Source organism: Corvus brachyrhynchos, unplaced genomic scaffold (assembly GCF_000691975.1).
Source record: "Corvus brachyrhynchos isolate BGI_N302 unplaced genomic scaffold, ASM69197v1 scaffold26, whole genome shotgun sequence".
NCBI lineage: Eukaryota > Metazoa > Chordata > Aves > Passeriformes > Corvidae > Corvus > Corvus brachyrhynchos.
The window spans coordinates 6,927,571-6,947,024 of NW_008239324.1; the positions used below are offsets into that span (position 1 = coordinate 6,927,571).

Here is a 19,454-nt window from a genome sequence, read left to right on the forward strand (position 1 = left end):
ACTCTTCTCTGTTTATAATTGGGGCAATTCTTATTTAAGGCTGCTGGCAGGCTTTTGCTATCATTTACCCAACCACACTTACTCTAATCGGCTGGGATAGGATAAAGATCAGAGAACCAGCAAGCTCACAGTTCTCCTTAAAAGGATTGCAAAGCAATGACTCCAACTGCAAAGGGTCTTCATTAATGCATATATAAACTAAATAACACTTGAATTATTGCAGTATGTGTTTCTGAAGTCCAGGCTTTGCTCTGTCAGAAATACAGATAAGCACCAGCTGTGAAGTTTGGAACTGTCACATTGCAACTCTAGATGTGAACCAGGGTCTCACACCATTTACTAATAGCCTTTCACATTTTGGAAATTTCAAAAATTCACTGGCTTTTTCTATCATATTTGTTCTCCTTTTCTGTATCTTATATTAGGGTGATGCTATAGGTAGAATCAGGCACGTGGTTATATATGAAAAAAAAGTGCTATTACAAACATATTTAAAATACACTGTTAAAATACAAAGAAATAACCTGTGATTCACGTAGTACAAGCCACCTATCCATACACAAGTTTAAAAATTGAGTAAGTGCAGAGCATACAGTACAGGAAGTTTTCCAGAAAGTAAAAAAATATACTTTTAGTTACTGACTGCAAGGAAAGCACCCAGTGTCCTATTGAGATCCTTGTATTATTCATCTAATTTTACAAACAAATACTGCAGAAAGAGGAAATTTATTTTACATATATATTCCTGATTCCCTAGTTCAATAAAAATCATTAAACATTTATTGATTCATCCACCTCTACTTACAGATAGAATCAAACTGCTAAAAATTTCACCTGCTGATAGCAAAGTATGAGTTTTGGGAAAAAGCTCAGCACTTTCCAAGATCAATTGATCAAGTGCTTTTGGAATCCAGCAGCAAAAACTAGGAATCTTGACAAGAGCACTGCAATCAGAGCGCTAATGGAACACATGTTGCCATCACAGTACAGACAGAAGAGGTAAAATGCTATTATTATTTGTTATTACTGAACCCTGCATGCCTGGATGTCCATCTGTGCCTGCAAACACTTGCACAGCATTAAGCTTCAAGGAAAATAAAACTACAAGAGTATAAGAAAAAAACTGTAACATAAAGGAGAAAAACCCCACAGCAGAGGCCATCCTTCATAGCTCACACCATAACAGATAGTGAAACAAAACCTTCTGAGAAGAGCTTTCAGATCAAATGTTTCTCTCTTTTTTTTTTTTTTTTTCGAAGGTCCCCAGCAAAGACTTCCACTTTTTCTAGCTCACACCATAACAGATAGTGAAACAAAACCTTCTGAGAAGAGCTTTCAGATCAAATGTTTCTCTCTTTTTTTTTTTTTTTTTGCGAAGGTCACCAGCATAGACTTCCACTTTCTGTGCATTCAAGATGAGGTGTTTTAGAAAATCCCTAAACAAAGCAGAGAATGTCTAATAACATCTCTTATGTATTGGTTATTCTTTTTGTGGAAAAGACACTGTATGTGATTGCACTTGAACTGCTCATCTCCTTACCTTGATCACCTTGTGGTCTGCATTCTTTTAACTCATCAGTTCTCCCATCCAAATTTAATATTGCTTTCACTGCCACCATTTTTTCATTACTTATTTTCTTCTATCTCCACTACAATAATTCATATTTAATTTAGCTATTGATGTATATTTTGATAGGTTGCTATATGAATCTCCAGGTTAATAAATTTATGTTATAAACAATTCTATCAATATCAAACACACTGAAATACTTATATGTTAGGACCAAACCTACCCAGGTGTCAATGGATTATGTTGAGACTGTTGTATATTGATTTTTTCAGGATGAGCTGTATTACCATTATTTTAATTTTATAATAAAGTCAGTACACTCTTCACAGCTAAACATGTCCAATAGCATTAAAGAGTGACAATTGTACAAAATTTCCAAATACTGTGACAACCAACATTACCAAAATGAAATTTTAAGCACTGGCATTAAAACAATGCTTCTCAAAAATAAACATAATAATTTGAAGAATTTAGAGCTTCATAAAGTACAGCTATCTCCTTACCAGCACAATCATTAATATATGATATTCAGTTTAGGGATTTTTCATTTTTGTCAAGATCTGCTAGGAGGGCTGACTCAATCAGCTTTCCTAACAGCAAAAGCAAGGAAACGAGCAGCACTGAGCCCTGTCAGGCAGCCTCATAGCAAAACTCAGAATCACTTTCCCCTGATAGCAGAATTATAAGCATATTATAGAGGTCTTAATTAATATTTTTTTTCTCAGACATACAGTTCAACTCTAGCTTTTTTGCTTGGGCAGTAATTAAGCAAGCTCTATTTTATTCTTAGATTTTAGAATTGCATGGGGATACTCAACAGACTTCACTACCATCTTGGGAAGTCCTAATCACACAGATCTGCTGCACTGACTTTAAATATTCAAAGAGATTCCTATGAGAGACCCCCATTGCCAGTGTTACATGGCTGGTAATATTTTTACTATAATCCCTCCTGCCAGCCCTGGATTATAATCAACTGTGCCCAGCTCCGGTTTACATTTTAGCCCATTCTTTGCCTGTGATTTTCCCTTTCACTCTGCAAATCAAGGCTTATTTGGGAATGTACAATCTCCATTTTAAGCACATCTTTCAGGACTGAAGCTGGAATCTGCTCAGCATATGAAGATTAGCTCACGATCACATGCTACGATCGAGCTGCAAACCCGAAGCTTCTGGTCTTTGTTAGACAAACTAATCCACTACAGGAAAAGTCAAGTGCCAATCTCCTGAAAACATTCCTGAAGAAAACGGGAGTGGATAAGGGGTAACACATGCTAAAGAGAAGGCATCTGTTTATTAACTAGATGTTGTAATCTGCTTTCTATTTTCCCAATGCAGTTAGAGTTAATATTTATGAGGCACACTTTCAATCAGGTGGTTAATTTCTGCATTCAGACAATCTGATGGGTTTAATTCAGAGGCATGTCCTCACTTACGCATCAGCATACTAAGCTCATTTCTTGTGCAGTGCAAGGTAGGTAGATGCCATACATAGAGTTACCACTTAAATCATGTTTCCAGGTGCTCTCCCTGACAATGCACGATTAAAGTATCCTCTGTGAGCTGATTTCCTGTGATTCACAATCAAAAAGCTTTGCTTTAACCACTTGTTAGGGCTAAAATTTCGGTTTTATTTCAGGTACACAAGACTCATCTAGCTGCCATGTCCCACTGTTTCCTGGCTCTTCCCACCCATTAACATAGCTGGAAAAGTCGCATTACTCTCTCTAGAGAGTAAATTTATACATATTGTTTTACAAACATATTACATTTGAGGCCTGCTTAGTTCATTAGCTAATATAAGTAAATGAATTTTTTTGAAAAACAGTTTTGCTCCAAGCTGGGTCACAAACATAATAGCAGAGTTCTTTTTAATATGGTATCAGCAGGCATTCAAGAATAATGTCAAGTGGTCATTTTGTGGGGCAACAGAAGTTTCATTCTAGTTCCAGCTGCAGAATTTGGCATTATGCAATTTAGCTGCTAAAAGACCAACAGAAATCCAAAAGTGAGGGTGTAAGGTAAAGGCCTCTTTTCTTACAAGAAAAATTCTGCGAAGTTGATACATGATTATGGATATTTTCAAGGGAAAAGTTCATTACATTTACACGTTGATCAGTACACAACCCCACCAGGCTACAACCTGAAAAATATAATCAGTTCAAGGAATTCTTTAAAAATATGGAAAGCGTAAGTTTCAGTAACCTATAGCTCCAGATCCTTTCCCTCAGCTTAATTATTTCATAAGGTCTTACAGGAAAGGATTGAGGCTATGAAAATCTTTGTTAAGTCAGAATTACAACTCCCATGACTTTCACAGTCAATTTTGTAGATAAATAAGGAGCCAGCCTCAATTGCTCAAGGAATTCCTTCTTCATATGGAGTCACAGGGAAGTAGTTTACTATGCAAATGAGGCATTCCAAGACAGACTATAGCAGACATACATCCAAGACAGGCAATCATGTACATCACACACAAAATATACATTTATCATACAAAATTAGTGTCCCTCATCTGCGTATTGTTCCTGTAGCTGCGCTATGTTTTGATGTAACAGCTGTTATGCAGCAGCTCCTAATTAGATTTTCTGCTCTCATCCACCTTTCTATACTTTAGCCTCATTAACACAGTGCTTGCAGATGTCAAGAACAGCTACACTGAGCCTGATTCACTACAAAGGCTTAAATATGTGAAGCTTTAGCTGCCACCTCAAAAAAACACTCCCAGAAAGAACCAGTGGTTGACAGGACTCAGATGCATTAGTATCTTAGTTACATTTAAATTTTAATTTCTAGGTCCCCAGCTTACACAGCTGTACCCAGTAGATCTAAACCTCAAGCCACATACTTTGGTTTGGTAAGTTTCTGTGCAGTAGCAGACCAGCTTTCTAAATGTCATTGCAACATATATTAATCCTTTTTATACTTCCACATAACTAATAGTAATAGATTTAGTTACCTTTCTGGCTGATTTCTTGTTTTAGCTGCTTTTTGAATGTTAATTATTAACACTGACAAAGTGCACTTGCAGCTGTGCTGAACATTTCTTAGTGTTGCTGTGGCCTGGAAGGAAGGAAACCTCTTTGGGATATTATATAAGTGTAGTTACCATGAATATCACTTTATTGCTTTATGACCTCAGCAAAAATCCGCATGCAAAAACACTGCAATTTAAATATTTTTAATTAGCTGCTACTGAGTTAAAGACAGTTATCTTTAATATAACCCACCAAAAAAAATCTAAACAGACTTTAAATTTAGGAACTGATTAACTTTCTGCTGCTTTCAGTCTCAGTCTTCGAGACTGGCATTTCTAGTGCACAAAGTAACCTCTCAGAGACTTGAAAAAGTGTCAGTAAAATATCCCATAGAATTTCTACTTACATAACCAATCCACAGTCTTCAAAAAAAGTTTAAGTAAACCAACCTGGCAAGCTCACCATGTTATAAACAGCTCTGCCTCTGCTTTGCATGTATTTGTGACTGGAGGATGGAGAAACAAATAAAGCAGCAGGAAAAAAAGAAAATAAATTGAGATGTTTAAATCAGAAAGGTTTTGCTTCAAGAAGTAAGTGTGTGAAGGTATTAATAAAATGCTTTTCAAAGCAGTCACTAAATCAAAACATTCAAATGGGACAATATTGTGGAATTGTAACATATAATTCTAATCAAGGTCTTATTGATTTATGACCATCTTAAATATTGACTGAGAATTATACTCCCTAATATCCTGTCACCCCCTCAACCCAGAAAGCACAGAGTGGGAGAGAGAATATGGAACAGGGCCCTTTTCTTGAATCTAAGGAAAGAGTACTAATGTAGTGAGGAACAAGCTGTAACTTCATAGAATGATGCAGCATTAAGTAAACACATCAAGTACATTAAGAAAAAGGAGATTTGTCTTTGATAATTAACAAATATCTAAAGATCAACCGTAAGCATAGAAAAATCACATTTAAGGAGAGAAACACAAAATTAATTTTGTCTTACACCAGTCCCATGCGTGAGTTTTGTTAGTGGTCCTCCTGTGAAATATTTTGTTTATCCCCATATTGCCCCTATAAATAGGCTGTGGACATATGTGAGAGTAGAATACTACTCCAACAGCTTTACAGAGACAATTAAATAGATGGAATTCAAGCCAGAAACCATTCTTTCTTCATTGAATCTTATCCATTTTATTATTAATTTTTCAGGGAACTTACTACATACACTGTATGTTTTGAAACACCAAATTCTCTCATTCCATGAAAATAGGAAACTGTCACGTGCACACAGAGTGAAGGGAACAACAAAGACCAGATTAGTGCATAACATTAAAAATACAAATGGCAAATTATAATGCACATGAAAGCTCCAAGTAGTGCACAGTCACATGCAAAGGTACCTCCTACCTATCACACAGATCTTAATTTCACAGCATCCATCTCTGTGTTGCTACACCCCAGGGAACAGTGTTGGCATGGTAACTGCAGGCTCTACGTCTTTCTTTTTTTTTCTATTAGCAGTCATATGAGTTTTTTGTTAGCTTCAAGATCAGGTAAATTTAGACTGATAGCACTGCTTATTTGGGGAAATAAAGAAGAGGGGGTTTGTCTGCAAATACAACCAATCCTGCATGAGGAAAGAGCAGAAGCACAACTTAGATTAAAACAAAACAAAACAGCAACAACAAAAAATTCATAAGGAAAAGTTATACATGTCTATACTCCTCAAAACAGTGTCAAGAAAAAAATATACATCAACAGCTTTGTCAGTCTGTCTAGAGTCATGTTAAGGACAGAATGGACTAAATTTCATTTTCACTCTGATATCTTCATTATCAATTTCAGTAGAAAAGCAGAACGTTCAAAATTGGAAAAAGTCTTTAAACACGTTACCTTAACAGTCATCATCTTAGTAGATCCAATCTTATGTACAGAAAAAATGGCAACTTAAATTTTAAAACAAAGAAAAGAGTGCCTCATACTTCCATTATTTTTATCACAGAATAACAACTTCAGGCTAACAAAACACTAGATATTAGAAGACCATCAGAAAAAAAAAGTCGAAATCACAATGCATAGTGCTTAACCTTATCTGTAAGTGTCTCCAGGACTGCCTCAATGACCAAGTGAGCCATTTCCTATTAGTGTAGCCTTTTCTACTTTCCCTTAGCACAAGATACGCTGACATAATTCACTCAAAGGCACGTGGTACATAACAAATAACTTATGAATTCATTAAACAATGCTTGTAGTGGACATGTTATGGAGATGCTCAGGGGGCTCTAATATATCCCATGGCAAATACTGAGTGAATGAAGTAGTCTTGTCAGTCTAAAGGTTTATGTAACTTTCTTTTTTATACATGCATGAGTTTACTCAGTAGTTAGGAAATGTTTATTTTTGAACAAAACAACACTCCAGGCATTACAGGCACCTATAGTATGTGATGCCTCTCTGCACCACCATGTAGGAGTAGTGCTAACTCTTCTTGCAGAAACAGAGAACACGGTTCTGATGCTTTCTAGAAGTTTTTATGATTGTGAATTAGGTGGGCTGTCACACTGGTATCTCAGCTATGTTTTGTTCTTTCAAAGTGTATCTCATTTGCCAGACAATGATGTAAGAAATAGAGCAATAACAGATTATCTTTCTTTTTTAAAAGTCAAATCTCTTTCAAAAGCACACTATCCATTTCTTTCAAACTGCAGTCTAGGCAACCATTAATCAAATCTCAAGTTCGTTCTTTTCCAGTTCCTTAGACCTTTTAGAAAAAAAAATTTAAAAGCAATATAATTAACAGAAGTGTCTTGGCTGCTTGTAATATCCCTCCCATGTCTCAGTTCTTCCACTTCACCTCACCTAACATTAGATCTCTCAAACCACTGCCCTTTCTTGCTTCCCATCAACAAAGCTGACCTTTCACAAAAGCATTCAAAATGCTTTGGCCATCATCAGTGGGACAAGTGGATGTGGAAATTCTTTTGTATTCATGTTCACATAACCTAACAATTGCTACCTGACAAAGAGAAGCCAGAAAGCCGTGTCAGCCTCAGTGTTGTGTGCCTGATGTTTGCAGAAATGGCATTTACAATGACTGCAGGTGTGAGAGGGGGTGATCTGGGCCTTTCATGTTATGCTGTTACTTTACCATTCAATTTTGTAGAACTCAAAGTGCAACCAATTGCAAGTCAATTCTACAGCAGAACATTACAGAGCCTATTAGAAATATAAATACTTTAAATCAGGCTATTCCTTCCCTCTCAAAGAAAATCCCTTTATTAAAAACAAGAAGAGAGGGGAATTACCTATGTTTCAAATAAATGTTTACGAGATGAACAACTGAAGCAGCATGGTGCATTTACACTTTTACTATCAGAAAAGAAAAATGCAAACCTGCTCTGATTAATACCTACAATCCCTACTTTTCTGGAGAGCCCAGTTCTCGCTAGTAGAGGTTATTGGCAGCATACTGATTAAGCAGGTATGGCCAAAAAACAATCAGGAACTCAAATAAGTATTTAAGAGCTTTTCTTCTTGATTGAACAATAGGGCACTTCATCTCCACTTGAGCTCAGTTCACCTTCATGAGCCTCAGTCTGCAGGGCTCTGCTTGTAGTGTGAGAATCCAGGCCTGGCAGTATGGGTTAACCAGTGTTTCTGGCTGACTGACACAGAGTTCTGTGCAGTAGCTGTACAGCAGTTCTGGAGTGAACTTGCCATCTAAACATAACATTTCTTATATGGGCAGTGAGAGTTAAAAAACATTAGAATTTAAAAATATATATAGTTTTTTTTCCATAAGGTTTAAGTGTTACCACTCAATTCCATATTGTTCCCATTGGCCAGAAACACCTTTAAATTTTATTTTAATTAATTTTATTTTATTAAATTTATAAGATCACCTACCTTTTTTTGTAATTTAACATTTTTAATGACTCTCACACCCCTTTGTGCAAGAGAGAGGACACCTTTAGTCCCCAAAATGGAAGTGCAAGACTAATTTCAAAACACCTAATAGTGAAAGAGCTGCCCATTTGCAATAATAACAAGAACTTCACCTCATTTTTAAGACAAAACAGCCATGAACAATTTTAAAACTGAATGCTAAAACAGCTAATATTTGAACAGCACCAAAATTACATAAAACTAGATATACACAATATACTGAATAGAAGACCTAGTTATGTCTGGAAGTTCTTATCCAAATTACTGTTAGACCAGATTGTTTGTCACCCTGAGATGTAACTGCAAATGACTGGACATAATTATATAATACTATGAGCTATTTGTTCTGGGTGTTATATGTAAAGATTTCTTTTCAAATACGTGCTAGTCATCACTGTCTAAATTATTACCAAAGTCATTCAATAGAACCCTTTGCAACATGCTATTTCATAGCATGGCCTAATCATATGCTATATCAAAATAAGATTTGGTAAAGGCAGTACAGGAAATAAAGGAAATAAGATTACACTAATTCAGACACTGAATAAAGAATGGAATGACTCTCTTAATTCAGGCAATTTGAATTATTAATGAACTGTTTGCATCTGTAAAGATTCTGTAGAGACTTATTCTATTTCCTCAACCATCTGGATCAGGAAATTGGAATTTCAGCTTCTGAAAGGCCAGGTGCAAGATGCTGGAAAGGACTGCTGTTTTCCAAAATTTACTTCACTGACTCAAACAGCATTCCCAGGAAGTCCATCCTCATAAGTGGACAACAAAGTGCCACAGTAAATAGAGTGGGATACTGAGCTAGCACGGTAAACACATGGTCCCAAAATTATTCTCAAACACTGTTAGAAGGTGTTTCTACCATCGAAATACCACAGCAGGAGAGCAACAGGTGTACTGGCAGTTTTGTATCCGAGTTTCTATGTCTATCATCATTCATTACTCAACAGTCAGAGCAGGAAGAGAAGCCCTATTTTCCCCTGCACCTGGTGTCTTCCCCTTTCAGCTCCAAAGAAGAATATTTGTTGTGAAAGTCAATAGGCCATACGAGTTTAATCAGCCCATCAGCTACTTGGAGAACAGAAAGAGTGATTTTCACTCATGAACAAATGCTGACTTTATTTGTTCATTCTTCACACTGGAGAATTCTAACACTTCGCAGGATCACAGATGTGAAATCACTCAGAATACGTACAGTGATTTACATATTAGTAAACCTCTAGGCTTACAGAAATAATCTAATTTGTTCTCTGTACCCAGCAAATTCTACTTAAAGAACAGCACTATCTGTCAATGTCTAAAATTGACTGAGACTTCCCATGAGAAATTTGTTATTACTGCCAACATGACTAAAAGAAATCCCCCGTCCTTTGCGTTAGATATTTTATTCCTTTAATCTTGCTAATTATGTCTTTTATTAAGTCTGTTAATTATTATTTTTGACCTCTCTGCATGCCATTCTTTTGGAAATTTGACAGTCTTTTTACAGACAGTTACTTAGACTTCAAAAATGCCCTCCTCCCTTCTAATATTGCTCTTCCCTTTTAAACTGAAACCAATATCTAAATCTTACTGTATTTTGAAATTGCAATGAGAGAATTTCCTTCTAGCAAACCAACAAAAATTACATAGGTTTAGGTAAAGAATAAGAGGTGACCCTTTAGGGATTGCTGTTAAGATTTGTGCTCCTGAGCAGCAGTATCTTCACGACAGTGTATCAGATGCTAGTTGAAAAAACACAGGTAACTGCCATACACACTATACGGAGTGCTGTAAAAAAGAACAAGCAACAATGTTTGAAAAAAATTCTAGTACCAAGCCTCAGAATTTTCCATACAAAAGTTAACCGGTCTCACCAGTTGGTCAAACATCATATGCCTTGTAATTGTACAACTGTCAGAAGGGATGCACAGAAACAGAAAATGTTGTCATTGATTTAGGCATACCAGTTGGTAAATACATATCAAATATTCCACAAGACAGTTCTACACTATCTGCACTAAAAAAAGTAATAATCACTTTTTATGATGCTTTACAGTCAGGTGGCCCATGAATAATTTTCCCACCCATACTCTAAAAAATTATTATAGCTACAAGATCCTGCACATTCAAGCACTGCGGCTTCTAAAACGATACAATCAGAAATCTTGCAAATAAGACAATCAGAAGATAAAGGGGCAGATGGTATTAGCAGTCTAGCATCACTGGGGCTTACAGTAACCACTTCCTTAACAGACATCCCTCACATTTCATCCAACCTCACTGCATCTTTTAAGCATCTATTAAATGACAAAGCAATTCTCATTATGTTCTTGTAAATCTTGCCTAACAAATCAAGTATAGTATTGCCTGTAGTAATCAAAAGTTATTTTTCCAATCCTGGATTCACCAGCACATTTGTCATCCATAATAGACACCTCAGATTTTCCTGATGACTGCAAGTCACCAAAGCCAAATAAATTGCATTACATTTGTTTTGTATTTCCAACTGCATCACTCAGCCCTGCCATTAATTTCTGCCACAACTGAGATGTTCCACACTTCAGCATTTTCCAGTTACAATATACTTAAAACAAGCCCACAAAATAACAATAATAAAAAAACTTCAACCAAAAAATACATTTTTACCACCAATATGCTTGCCTTGCTATCATTCACATGAGACGTGTTTACTATTCTCTCATAAATTTCATCAATGCCTGTTGAAGAAGAAACTTCCAGGGAAATACAGCAGATTTCTGCTGAAAAAGAACTGTGCAAAAAACAATGGCATTTTCAGAGTTGTAAATATTTACCTATTACTGAGCAAAGCATGAGAAATTTATGTGCCAAAGCATGGTCATTAAAGCTGGTTTTGGCAATCAGGTAATGAAAGATTTTACTTTGTATTAATGCCTCATCCTTGACATCTAGCTGTATAGTTTTGTTCTACCATCAGGTTCCACAAATTCTGTTTGGAATTACTGAGTATCTCATGCATTGTCTGCAATAATCAGGGCTTTACAATTAATATTTCTGAAGCAAAATATGCTCTAATCCCTTTAGAAACTTCTTGCAAAAAAAGTGTCAAAAGTAAAATGAAATGTACAACTGAGTTTTAAGTTCAACAGTTTCTACAAACACCTGTCAGAAAGCCTTTACACAGTTCCAGACAATCCTGTAGAGAAGACTGGATAGTCTTATAAAGTCACCATTTCAGTCGAGTAAATGAACATATGGCACAAAAGTGATAAGACAAAACAATGACTGCTTTTCATTGTGCTTTGAACTACTCTGTTCTGAATCAGCCAGACAGAAAGACATATTCTCCATATCAGTTTTCAGAGGTACTGATTGATTCAACATTTTGTATAATGCAGAAAAATGTTAACTGTGCAGATGTGTCCTATATCCACAGGTACCTGAACACACTGACTTCCCAAAGACTTAAAATGTTCATTTTTTACAATATTTATACCTCACAAATAAACAAAGCTTATTCAATATCTATATTCCTAAACAATGTTTAATATTCACCAACACATCAGAAGTTTCAGGACTCTTTTTTTTTTCAAAAAAACAAAACATCCATGTCTCTTTGCCATATTCAGCAGCCAACTGTGGATATTTCAGCACCTTCCTCTCTCAGCAGCAGACTTCAGCACATCCCCTCAGCTTACTGATACTGGCGATAATTACTGCAGTTTTGCAGAGAGATCCTGACTGCAGCCACGTCCTGCTGTACTCATAGAGAGAGCCCATGGAATTCCCTGAAGGCTGGCCACAGCGGAAGACAGCACCTTCCAACACCTGTCTATCAGGAACATGTATTCTTGACTTTGCTGGGCTGAAGATGCGGCTCCTAAAAAAGTTTGCTCTGTTTTTCTATTAACATCAACAGGAATCACACAGGTGAATATTCACACCAGGTCCTAGCACATACACTTCTAATTTTAGCAATACCAGCATACCAAAGGTAAGAACGGTTCTATACTCAGCTGTTAAAGGAAGAAAGATTATATATAAATGATTATGAACATTTAATAGCAATGTGACTATTCATAGAAGACTTTAAGGAAGAAAAGGTTTCTGCAATGCTACTAACACCGATTTTTATCTTATAAGTACTCATCTCTGCTTCTGCAAGTCAATTTTCATGCACCAATCTTTCTAGACTCAAATGCTATAAACAGCTTTCTTGAAAAGAAAAAATGTCCTCCCTGCAGCCTACTTTTATCAAGATTACACAGCTACTTGGTGTAAACATTCCAGAACACATTCCATTACCAAATTCTTGAGAAGATTTGTAAAATAAAACAAAACCAAGTTACTTTCCCCACCTCAGCAGTTTAGCGTTTCCTCACAAAACCATGAATATGCTATTGGTCCCTGAAAATAACTTCTGTCTGAAGAGTACTGCAGCATGGACAAACTAATGCTCCACAAGGTATTTCTAATGCAAAGCTTTCAAATTTAATACTAGACAAGAAGAACTTTGTGTAATTTCCCAATAAACATATTGCTTTCTAATTTTAAAGACCTATTTGGAAATCATTATGCAGCAACCTTTTCTCCTCAGTGGGATTCAGCAACAGATTAGCAGCAGTTAAAAACCAGAGATTTGTACCCTGTGGTTAAGCAAAGGAAAAAGCCATGCTGGTTGCTAATATTTTGGTCAAATCTGACTTTAAAGAAAATAGGAAGCTTGGGACTACCAACTGTGATTTAAGTACTCTTCTACATGGGACAAGTTCACCCTTTGCAATAACAGGACAAACTTTTGATGACAGGTTTGAGAACCATTCTAAGACTTTCTGCAGGGGAGCAGTTGGACATACAAGAGTCCTGCTGCTCATCACTGCAGTCAGTTGTGAACCCGGTACACATACAAGTGAATCCCATTTCCTCTGACCTCTCTAGTGATTACATTTGGCTTTATGCAAGCAACACCTGCAAATACAATTTTAACATTTGACTGTGAGTATGGCTGAGCTGATTATTGATAACTCAAGCCTACAATGTCTGTGAACTTTTGAGAGATGGAGAGACCCCCCCTATACACAAACATTATGGTTTCCAAACACAAAAAATACTTTAAAATTGTGAGCCTATTGTAAAGATCTTTGGAAAACTTCAACTGCAAAATTATGAGCAAAACAAACAGGTAGAAAATAAATTAAGCCAAAATAGGACAAAATAGGAAACCAGTACCCAATATAGAATGAAGCAAGCTGTAGGAGAAACTAAATGCAAAAAAGTAATTAAAAATCTGTAAAAAGACAGCATTTCCCAAAGAAAGCAAACACACATATCCTTGCCCCCCAAAAAACCCCACCCCACTGTAAATTTCAAAAGACAGTGTGCACTGAAAGAAGCACCAAGAAAGTGATTCAAGAAAGATGAGAGAATTCTGCCCTTAAGTGACAGGAGAGCTAAAACATGCCCTGTGAAGCCTGCAGGAAAGAGCAGATCTGTTCCCCCCTCCCCACTTCAAGCCTTGCCATTACTCAGAGCTGCTCACTTCCACCCCCACACCAATGTTTAGATTCAAGTTCTGTCTGTGGCTCTTGCTCACAGCTCTCTCAGATTTCCAGAGCTCACTCTTCTCCTCACCATCTCCCTGCCTTGCTGAATGTTCTTGCCAACCTAAAATGGACAAGACAAACCTTTATGGAGCCATCACTGCCTCTTACTGTTTTGTACAACTCTGGCCAAAATTACTAGTTTCCATAAGATCAAACTACTAATAAATTGTCCACAATCAAAATTTAGACATGGTTCACTATTGCAGCAAGCACTGATCTCACTTTTGTCATGGTCACACAGTCATCTGAAAATATATTTGGGTCTGGGCTTTAAAATAAGTCTAAAATATGCAAGATTCTTTTCTGTGAACTCCTGTGAAAATCTCTGTATGGAATTATTTTCACAGGTCAGCAAAAGGTCTAAAATACTGAAATATTTCCTCAAAAGTAAAACATTTTCAACTCTCTGCCCCTTGTATCATAATTTAATTTCAAAGTCAGTAATTTTAAATAATTCTGTTTTGATTTTAGAAGTTTTCTTCAGAAAATAACTGAAAAAAAGAATTTTTAATGAAATCCCTAAATATTTAATTTTGAAAACACAAAAGTATAATTTTTCATTAATTTTGGTTCAAAATTGTTTTTTCTTAAGGTGGGAGATAAACAGAAAAAAACCCTATTCAGCTAATTATTTTGCTTTCTGTTGATCCATATTTTCTACATAACCCATGGAAGTAAAAATCATCAAGAAGGTCTATTTCCTTTGTCTACAATATTCTTCAATAGGAACTGGGTTTAGATGGGAAATGGTAACTGCTGTTTTTCTCAGCTGTGCAGAGGCTGGGAAGACACAGCTATAAAGCACCTGCTCATCATCAGCTGGTGAACAGTCAAACATTTGGACCAGTAGACTTAGTTTTAATTTATACTTCCCATGTGCAATCAGGCATACAATTCCATTTTCATACTACATGGAATTAGTGACATTGTTACAAATATAATCATACAGTTTGTTTTACTGCATATGAGTTCCCTGCACATCAAATTTACTAAGCAATCACAAATTTCTGGTCCCCAACTAGGAAACATAGATAGAACTCGGGTGTTTGCAACCCTTCCTTTAACTATTAGCTAGGGCCAAAGTGCTAATCAATTTTTTTCACATTTATGAATAAAACAAAAGTGCAGCTTCCTCAGGAAAAAATACCCAGTTAACTCAGCCTGGTTCTTCATGCACTGTTACCAAGACCTTGAAAAGGAGTGAAAAAACCCTCGCCTAAACAGGATGTAAGATTGGTGCTTAATGTTTCATGCTTTCTTTCAGTCCTCTCTTGTTTCTGCATAAGTAAGACTATTGTTTCTTAACCAGAAATTAGATTTTTATAACTCAAAGTTACTGAGGAATAACTCAACATCAATTTGATCAAACAGAAGTTAATACAAGAATCACAACAATACAGTATTTCAAACATTTTTAGAATAGTCTGTGTGTAAAATACCTAAGTATATAACTTTTTCCTCCCTACAAGTCAAAAGAAATTAGATTTCCTAATATCTCATTTCAGAAGTAGAATTCTGATGTGTATAACACACAAATAATAATTATGTTGATAGAGAATCAGTAGCACAGACAAGATTTTGCTGTAGAGAATAAATTCAAAGGCTAAAGTTGCAGCAGAGGCAGAGTGGAGACATCTTCATGTATCTTGGTGCAGTTCTAAAGATTAAAATTTAAACAACCCGGAGTGAGAATGAGCAAACTTTTTATTCAAATATTTCTGGCTGTTCAAATTTAGTCTCCTCTTAAAGCTCTATTAAGAACCTTTCAGAAGCAAACAATGGGCTTTTCAAAAATGAGACAGCAAATCTCTAATAAAAAGAGCCACCTCTGAGTCAAACAAATGAAGATTATTAAACTATTTTTTTAATAAATGAAAGCATGAAATAATTTTTTCTCCTTAAAAATGTAAGTATTCACACATAGCTATCAGTCAATAAATACCAATAGATTTAATGAAAAGTGCTTATTAGTTTTCTATTTTAAATTGGTTCACAGGTGTCTGAAATAATCCAATTGTATATTTCATAGTTAAAATAACAAAATGCCTTTGTATATAATTTTTAAGGTGACTGCCAATTTCGAGAAATTATTACATTTCACATAGATAGAAGAGAGATATAAAATAAGTTACTTAATGAAACAGCTTCTCTATATAGGGAAGGTCCTTCCTGTTTGTATTAAGTCTGAACAAAACTTCCACCTAATACAGTAAAATACAAGAATAGAGTAACCTTGGGCTCAGAAACTACAGCTAAGGAACTGCTCCAGTGCAGCTACCACTTCATCCTACTGGCTGGAAAACTACCAAGCTTCTGAGCCTTCCCAGCAGCATTTTAAAGCCAGAGGCAGAAGAGGAAAGAAACAGCAAAGATTTAGACATCAGCTGTCTAACAGGGACTGAGCACTCTCTTGAACTTCAATTTCAGATTAATTTTTGGATGAAATATCTACACACATGGTGTCACTACAAGCTGAAAAGTTGCCAGAATGTATTGGTTGATCTTTTTCAGATTGAAGGGAACAGTGAACAACTTCCATCAGTATTGAGGGCCACAAGAACAGTTGCTGCTGCTGCTGTTGTATCTCAGTTCTCAGATTGCTCCTTAGAAGGAATCACTGAAGTGGTTCTTCTGACCAATTACCAACCAGACAAATACAAGTTAGATATTTGGGGCCTATGAACAGTTTTCCCTGGCTGTGACCCATTTTCCTCATTTGCCAGCTGCAATCTATGTGAACAGAATATCGCCCATGAAAGGATCACAAAAGTTGATTTAAAAAATCAACACTTGGTCTGTAACACATTTGTAAACATGGGAAAATGGTAGGGAGGAATGCAGATGGAACAAATGTTCAAGTATTAGTCCTATTTTTTGTAAAGAGAAGCCTTTGTGATTAGATTGCAAAATAGCACATAAGGATTTTCTTTCAATACAGTAACATGACTCACAACTATTTTTTAATTTACTTTTCTGAGGTCAATAAGATCACTTTATATCAAGAAGGTAGAGACACTCTGCAATAAAAAATTATGTCAGCAGGTATATAGCACACACAGACGTGCCTGTATAGCATGTGCTATATGATCACTAATACAAATTAAGCAAGAAATTGAAAAAATTTCAGCCTGAGTAACCAAACTTCTGACACTTCCCAGGTCCTTCACCAGGCTGTGTGCCAAACAATAATATTAAGGTTTGTATACTCTAGGAGAAATTGTTCCACCCCAACAGAGATCTTCAAGTAAGACAGTATATTATACACATGAAGCTAAGTAGTGGAAGATGTGCTGTATTTTCCATGAACAAAACCTTAAATATCTTCTTTACTTGCAACTTCAAACGTAGTTTTCTATATGCAATTCATTTTTAACTGTAGATCTTTTTTCCTACTCTTAGAAACATTAATAATAAAATCACTTTCTTTAGCATATAAAAACATCCTCAATTCCCCACTAAATCTCTTTGAATTCTAATCTGTATAAAATATTAATAAAAAAAACCCCAAAACAAACATGTCTAGAATGCAAATTCTGAAATAATTTTGAACAAAACCTTTATTTAACTGCACTCTCCCAGGTCTAAATGTATCAGGTGAAATTGGCCTGTAACTAGAAATGAAGAGTGAAAACAGTCTGGAACTACAGATCCCATCCTCTCCCAGCAGCATTTTCTGATGCAGCTCACAGAAGGGTTGAGGTTGCAAGCACAGGGCAGAAGAAGCACAACCTCTGTAAAGGAGGCCTTCCTGTCCCTAAGGTTCCATTGTGTTACTGTAATTTTGAGGATCTTTTATGAGGTCATGCCCCTCCCACAGCCAAGCAGTGGAAGTGTATTAGCCAAAGTATCAACTGAATCTGCAATTAAGAGTCACAGGAAAATGGTTCCTCTATAACCTCAAGTTAATTCCCTTTAGTTCAGCAGCAACAAGTTATGCACCAGCTTGTATATTATTATTATTATTACTGCTTGTATTAGTACATCAAATCATATGTACACACCACATACATTGTTCAGACTCCAGTTATTCAGAGACTCTACAGAAATCAAACCTACCACAGCCACTGATTACCATGCTGTGACTAAAAGATTTCAAGTGCTGTAGAGCTTATGTAAAATGGTCAAAACCACTCAACTCATCCCACAAACAAAAAGAAGCACAGATTTTCTGGAAGATGGCAGCAATCATGCAAAATGTTTGTATTTCACTTATAGAAATGGAAAGTAAAAAAGGAGCTCTCTCAATAACCAGTAGTCTCACAGATTCTTTGGATGCAATTAGTTGCAGAATTTGCTCCATCCAAAACAAGTTTGTAAAGTCCTAAAACCTAACACAATTTTCTCAACCCAAGAAAAGCCTTTAAAGTTTTTAAACCTAACATACATTTTTGTATTCTGTATTTTACCCTCCTGAAAAGGCTACATTAACACAAACTGGGACTAGAGTCTAAATTAAAAGGCACAATAAACATTAAAAGACAGCTGCCTCTACAATAGGAGAGGTGTAATTTTTGCTAAGTAACTCACTGAACTAGAGTAAAAAAAATATTTACGCCACTGGAAGGAGGACTTTTGGCTTCAAAACAGACTTTGGAAGAGAAGAGGTTGCTTTCTGCTAAACAGCTTACTAGTGCTGATGAAAGCCTACAATACAAAATCTTTTCAAGGTCATGCATTTCAAACCCATGAAAAGCAATCTGGTTAAACTCAAATTATCAGTTTCCTACCAACTTAATTCCAAACAACTCAAATTTTATATCTGAAAGCTTACACTTAGGCTTTAAAAATATTTAAAGGAAATTAAATGTACCTCCAACTACTAAGTGAATTGCTAATGCTGAGAGTCTGATCTTTTTAAAATCAACTCCAGATTTGATAATTCATATTCTATCAGTTGAGCTACAGTAGCAGAATGAAAAACAGATGCTACCAAATCCACACAACATGTAGACTAGATTTCAATAAAATCAGAAATACCATAAAATCACACTGAAGGTTCTAGAAATCTCACGTACCATGGGTCAGTAGCAGGAGTTAAATGGTGTCACAGCCTTTTAAACCAGAGAGAACACAAAAAACCTTCTCTGCAGCTTGGCTGTCTGCAAAAAGCGCTCACCATTTCAGCCAAAGAAAATATTCTTGAAAACACAGCCAGTCCTAAAATGATAGAAAATCAATATAAAACAAAGAGTTAAGGACTACTGCAGTAAAGTACTTTTTCTTCACATAGACTCATGCTGGAGATCAGAGGGAGCTACAGAGGTGAGTACCTGAGCTGCAGAAGCATTCTTACAGTCCTGCAAATGCCTACATTGCTATAAAACATGCAGGACAGTTACTTGCATGTGTTACTTCCAGAATGTTCTTTGCATCCTA

At 36.0% G+C, this 19,454-nt stretch overlaps 1 protein-coding gene across 1 annotated transcript in view; it reads right to left on the reverse strand.

The window, feature by feature from the left end:
* Nucleotides 1-19,231, reverse strand: part of SMPD3 (sphingomyelin phosphodiesterase 3) — a 74,390-nt gene extending 55,159 nt beyond the window's left edge. The window contains exon 1 of the mRNA XM_017741014.1: nucleotides 19,094-19,231. The gene's annotated coding sequence lies outside the window, so the exon portion shown is untranslated. The remainder of the gene's footprint in view (nucleotides 1-19,093) is intronic.
* Between the last annotated feature and the right edge of the window lie 223 nt (nucleotides 19,232-19,454).